The following is a 6,211-nucleotide window of genomic DNA, read 5'->3' as shown; positions in this document are numbered from 1 at the left end:
TCTCTTCATTATAACTTTGGGACAAGTCACATAAGGAACACCTATTCAAAATGTAAGCTAATGAATGGCAAATATAAATGATTCTGCAGATTTCCTCCAGTGTCTGCTTCCCAGGATCACCATGTGGCATTCATTTATAACTATTATTTTGTAGGACATGAACATGTCTACAGTCATTCAGCATCCAATGCACCAAAGAGAAAAGATGGTGCTCATTCTGTCCAATGTGGCTTTTCATTTACTGGCAAAGACTACGCTTGCCTTGTTTGGGATTTGTGGAGAAGGGAGTGCACAGGGCAACCTGAAACCTCTCTTGCCTCATCATTAAAAGCAAAATACTAGCATTTTGTATGTATTTAAAAAAACATTTAATTTTATTGAGTGTATAAATTCGGTCTTAAAAGCACTTTTTTCTTTTTTTTTCTTTTTTTGAGATGGAGTCTTGCTCTGTTGCCCAGGCTGGAGCACAGTGGCATGATCTCGGCTCACTGCAACCTCCACCTTCCTAGTTCTAGCGATTCTCCTGCCTCAGCCTACTGAGTAGCTGGGATTACGGGCACCGACCACCATGCCTAATTTTTGTATTTTTAGTAGAGACAGGGTTTCACCATGTTGGCCAGGCTGGCCTGGAACTCCTGACCTCAGGCAAGCTGCCTGCCTCAGCCTTCCAAAGTGCTGGAATTACAGGCGTGAGCCACTGTGCCCAGGCTTTTTGTCTATTTGTGATGCTGGGACACTTGGCTAAACTACATTTTAAAACTGCATATATATATATATATATATATATATATATATGCAGTTTTATATATATGTATATATACATGTATAAAATATATATGTATATATACACATATATATGTATTATATATGTATATATACACATATGTATGTATTATATATGTATATATATGTGTATATATGTACACACACACATAAATAAATGAGTCTACATGCACATTTTTTCTCATTCAAATAAATGAAAGTCAATTGAACAACTTTTGCCACTTGTTAATATCAAAAAGTTGAAAAGTTTACCTTTAGAAAGAACATACAGAACAAGTTTAATGACAGATTGCTCTCAAGTAAAAATATTATTCCCATATAAATTACTTATTCTATGCAAAAGTGACGGGGGCTGGGCACAGTGGCCTGCATCTATAATCCCAGCTCTTTGGGAGGCTGAGGTGGGAAGATCACTTGAGTCCAGGAGTTCCAGAGACCAGCCTAGGCAACATAGTGGGACCCCATCTCTACAGAAAAATTCAAAAATTAGCCAGGTGTGGTGGAGCACAGCTGTAGTCTCAGCTACTCAGAAGGCTAAGGAAGGAGGATCACCAGTGTTTGGAAAACTCTGCCCCTACCGCAAAAGCTCTCTCTCTCTCTCTTTCCCTCCCCCACAAAGAGGCTCCCTTATCTCTCACTTTACATACCGGCCATAGCCCTCCCGCCGCCCAGCTTCCCGCCGCCCAGCTTCCCGCCCAGCAGTTCAAACTGACCAACAGTTGCCCACCACCTCGGCTTTTGGCTTCCCCACCCCCAGCCCTTCAGCCCCCTATAAAACAACCCTGCCCCTTTGAGCGGCGCGGCCATTTTTCCTTTTCGTCCCAGCTGGCCCGCCCGGAGGCTCTTTCCTCTCAATAAAGCCTGAACTTAAGGAATTTCCTCTAGCCTGCGGTCCGGTTTCTTTCCCAATGAGCCCAGTCTTCCCGCAGAGGGTAGGTCGGACAAATGGTGCCGGAAACCCGGGACAGGAGCTGAGGCCGTTGGCCCGGCCACGGCCCCCCTCCCCGACCTACCCAACACTGGCCCTGCCACCTCCACGTTCCGATTAAGGTAAGCCAAGTTTTTCTTGCTTTGCCTTCCCCCGCTTCCCGTCTCCTCTTCCTACGGCACGGTGCAGTTGCTCCCTCTCCGGTGTTCCGCACGGACTCCTTGCCTAGTCTCGGCCGAGCCAAGGTAGTCTTCCGTTCCGGCTCCAGGAGCCTTCCGAGGGACAGCCGCCAGACGGGGGACGCCCCTCTGACCGCTTCCCTTTCCGTACTTAATTGTACTCCGGGGAATTTGCAACGAACGGGGACGCCTTTTCGTTGCATCTGCCCATCCGCGCCGGAGAGTCTGTAGCTGCGCCTGCCATGGGAAATTCGGAGTCCAAAATACCTCTGAGCACCCCCCTCGGGTGCTTGCTGCGAAATTTTACCAAATTGGGATATTCCCAAACCCTCAGAAAGAAAAAGCTTATTTTCCTGTCCCACGTGGCTTGGCCCCAATACAAACTCAGTAACCAGTCACATTGGCCCCCGACTGGCACTTTTGATTTCAACACCCTCCGAGATCTCGACGATTTTTGTCGCCGCGCGGGCAAGGACAATGAAATTCCTTACGTCCAGGCTTTTTGGGACCTCCGTACCCACCCCAACCTATGTTCTTCGTGCTCCACCTACCAAATCCTCTTATCTCGAACCCCCCCGTAAATCTTCCTCCACTACCTCTCCCCCTCCCTACTCCTCACCAGAGGATCTGCCTGAACATCTGTCCTCTCCTGCCAATCTCAGCAACCACTCGCCATCAACGGCACGCCCTTCCCCCACTCCCTCTGCACCTCCTACCTCAGAGGCCATGCCTCGCTCTCCCTCTACTCCCTCCGAGCCCCCTCCCTCAGAGGCTGCACTTCCTCTTGCCTCTCCGGTGGCGGCCCACACCCGCTCCCACCAGCCAGCTATCCTGGCCCCACTCCGAGAAGTAGCAGGCGCAGAAGGTTTAGTCAGGGTCCATGTTCCTTTCTCACTCCAAGACCTGTCCCAAATTGAGAAACGTTTAGGATCCTTCTCAGCCAACCCGTCCACCTATATTAAAGAATTCCAATACCTCACTCAAACATAAGAAGCCCTAGTCCGGTACACTCGACTAGATCTAGCCTCCCATTTTATCTCCCAGTCAGCACCCGACATAAGAAAGAAACTAAAGAAAGCAGAAGAGGGGCCAGAGACTCCCATCCAAGACCTGGTAAAAATGGCCTTTAAAGTATTCAATGCCAGGGAAGATGCGGCTGAGGCTGCCCGCCAAACTCGCATGAAGCAGAAGGCTGCCCTCCAGACCCAAGCCCTAGTGGCGGCTCTAAGGCCGGCAGGGAACCAGAAGCCCAAGGCCGAAACCCATGCCCCTCCAGGGGCATGTTTCAAATGTGGAAAGGAAGGACACTGGTCCCGAGCCTGTCCACAACCATGGCCACCAACTAAGCCTTGCCCTATCTGTCGGCTCCCGGGACACTGGAAGTCAGACTGCCCCAGCTTCCCCAGGGTGCCGGTTCCTCAAAACAGACACACTGGTGTTACGCAGCCGGCGGTCACCCTCAGTAGGGAGGAGCCTGCTTGCCAGGAGCCGACCTCCGAGGGAGCTCCGTTCCCCAGTCTACTAGGGCTGCTAGATGACTAGCGGGGCCCTGGCTTTCCGACTCCGGTTACCCTCGCCGAGCCTAGGGTCACAAGACATGGGGGCTACCTACTCCGCACTTCCTTCTTATTCTGGCCATCTCACCCCTTCCCAGGTCTTAGTCATGGGAATCGATGGGACCCCGAGTATCCCCTACCAAACCCCACCACTCATGTGCTCATATAACTCCACTCCATTCACCCACTCCTTTTTAGTAATCCCCACCTGCCCAGTTCCCTTTCTGGGGTGAGACATCCTTTCAAAGCTGAAGGCCGTCATAACCTTCCCCACCGCCAGCCCACACAGCCTTTTTCTCCTAGCCCTCAATACTCTGCCTCAGAACTCCAGACCCTCCAGTCTACCCCCGGGGTACAGTTCAAGGATGACTGGGCCTTCAAGCATAACCTCCTCATCCTCCCTGAAAAGCAAAGGTACCAGATAATCCAAGACATCCATAATTCACTCCACATTGGGCCTAAAGCCTTATACCAGTTCCTCCACCCACTTTTTCACCCCCACCGCCTCCTCAATACCATACAGGAAGTCCAGTCCTCATGTACTGTCTGCGCGAAAACTAATTCCCAGGGTTCCTGTCATCCCCGGCGCCAGCTTCATCAGCTACGCGGGTTCCTACCTGGCCAAGACTGGCAAATTGATTTCACCTATATGCCAAAGCACAAACAGTACCGGTATCTGCTAACCATTGTTGACACTTTTTCAGGCTGGATTGAAGCTTACCCCACAGCCTCTGAGTCTGCCGGGACAGTAGCCACTCATCTCATTCAAGACATCATCCCACGCTTTGGACTCCCAGCTACCATACAGTCAGACAACGGCCTAGCCTTTATCTCCAAAGTCACTAATGCCGTTTCTACCTCTCTAGGAATTCAGTAGAAGCTACATGCTGCCTACCATCCCCAGTCCTCTGGTAAGGTAGAACGGGCCAATGGCCTAATAAAGGAGCATCTGACCAAGCTCATGCTTGAGCTCCGCCAATCCTGGGTAACCTTACTTCCTATCGCCCTCACCAGAGTAAGAGCAAGCCCCCGGGGCCCATCACAGCTTAGCCCATTTGAGCTGCTGTATGGTTGCCCCTTCCTGCTTTCAACTCCCCCACCACCAGAGACTACTCCTCTAGACAGCTACCTCCCCTACTTTACTCAGGATTAGGAGGAGGGGCACTAGTCCACTCTCACCTGGCCATAGCCCGACTGACCTCACAACTCCAAGCGGCTATTGATGACTCTACTGAGTCTTTAGCATCACTCCAACGACAGATCACCTCAGTTGCCCAAGTTGCCTTGCAGAACCGAAGAGCCCTGGACCTGCTCACTGCTGAACGAGGAGGGACCTGTATCTTCCTACAAGAAGAGTGCTGTTACTACATCAATGAATCCGGCCTAGTAGAAACCCGAATCGAGAGCCTCCAGAAACTCAAAACTAACCTGCAGAGTCAGAAGTTCTCGGCTGAAGCCACGGCGTGGTGGTCTTCCTCTATGTATACCCTCTTGTCCCCATTGCTTGGGCCCCTAGTAGCTGTTTGCCTAATCTTACTTATTGCTCCTTGCTTTCTACGGTTCCTATAGCGGCGCTTTCAAAAACTGACTCGAGTCACCATCCACCAGATGCTGCTCCAACCCTACCCTGAACGAGTGCAAGAAACAGACCTCTCCCCGAACATCCAGGCTCCTTAGGAAAAGAAACCTCTTCAGAACCCCCCCGTCGACCCTTGTCAGCAGGAAGTAGCCAGAGAGACAACCGACGCCCCTGACCCCCTCTTTTTCTTTTCTTTAAGGAGTCGGGAATGTTTGGAAAACTCTGCCCCTACCGCAAAAGCTCTCTCTCTCTCTCTTTCCCTCCCCCACAAAGAGGCTCCCTTATCTCTCACTTTACATACCGGCCATAGCCCTCCCGCCGCCCAGCTTCCCGCCGCCCAGCTTCCCGCCCAGCAGTTCAAACTGACCAACAGTTGCCCACCACCTCGGCTTTTGGCTTCCCCACCCCCAGCCCTTCAGCCCCCTATAAAACAACCCTGCCCCTTTGAGCGGCGCGGCCATTTTTCCTTTTCGTCCCAGCTGGCCCGCCCGGAGGCTCTTTCCTCTCAATAAAGCCTGAACTTAAGGAATTTCCTCTAGCCTGCGGTCCGGTTTCTTTCCCAATGAGCCCAGTCTTCCCGCAGAGGGTAGGTCGGACAACCAGGAGGTTGAGGTGGCAGTAAGACAAGATTGTGTTACTGCACTCCAGCCTGGGTGACAGAGTGAGACCTTGTCTCAAAACAACAACAACAGCAAAACACACACAAAAAAAGCAAAAAACAAAAAAATCCCAGAAAAGTGACAAGATACCTGGTATTGGTGCCAAATAAGATCCTGGGGTAGGGGTAGGGTGATGAAAGCGTACCTTAATGCTGAAGGCTGCAGCCCGTCACCAGGCTGGGAGGGGCAAAGGTGGTCATCCACAGGGGTAGGGCGATGAAAGCGTACCTTAATGCTGAAGGCTGCAGCCCGTCACCAGGCTGGCAGGGGCAAAGGAGGTGGTCATCCACAGGGGTAGGGTGATGAAAGCGTACCTTAATGCTGAAGGCTGCAGCCCGTCACCAGGCTGGCAGGGGCAAAGGAGGTGGTCATCCACAGGGGTAGGGTGATGAAAGCGTACCTTAATGCTGAAGGCTGCAGCCCGTCACCAGGCTGGCAGGGGCAAAGGAGGTGGTTATCCACAGGGCTCCTGGCTGCCGTTTGTCTTTTTTAGCGGTAGGAGCAGCACCTCAGTATTATTGGTCAGG

The 6,211-nt window shown here is 51.5% G+C and overlaps 1 long non-coding RNA gene across 1 annotated transcript; it reads left to right on the top strand.

The window, feature by feature from the left end:
- The first annotated feature begins 1,582 nt into the window (after positions 1–1,582).
- LOC144580322 (uncharacterized) lies at positions 1,583–5,563 on the top strand. Its single transcript, XR_013529617.1, has 2 exons — positions 1,583–1,833; positions 4,151–5,563. It is a non-coding gene; the product is annotated as an uncharacterized LOC144580322 (long non-coding RNA).
- Positions 5,564–6,211: the final 648 nt, after the last annotated feature.

Source organism: Callithrix jacchus, chromosome 19, assembly GCF_049354715.1.
Source record: "Callithrix jacchus isolate 240 chromosome 19, calJac240_pri, whole genome shotgun sequence".
Taxonomy (NCBI): Eukaryota; Metazoa; Chordata; class Mammalia; order Primates; family Cebidae; genus Callithrix; species Callithrix jacchus.
This window is presented reverse-complemented; position numbering and strand designations above follow the sequence as displayed.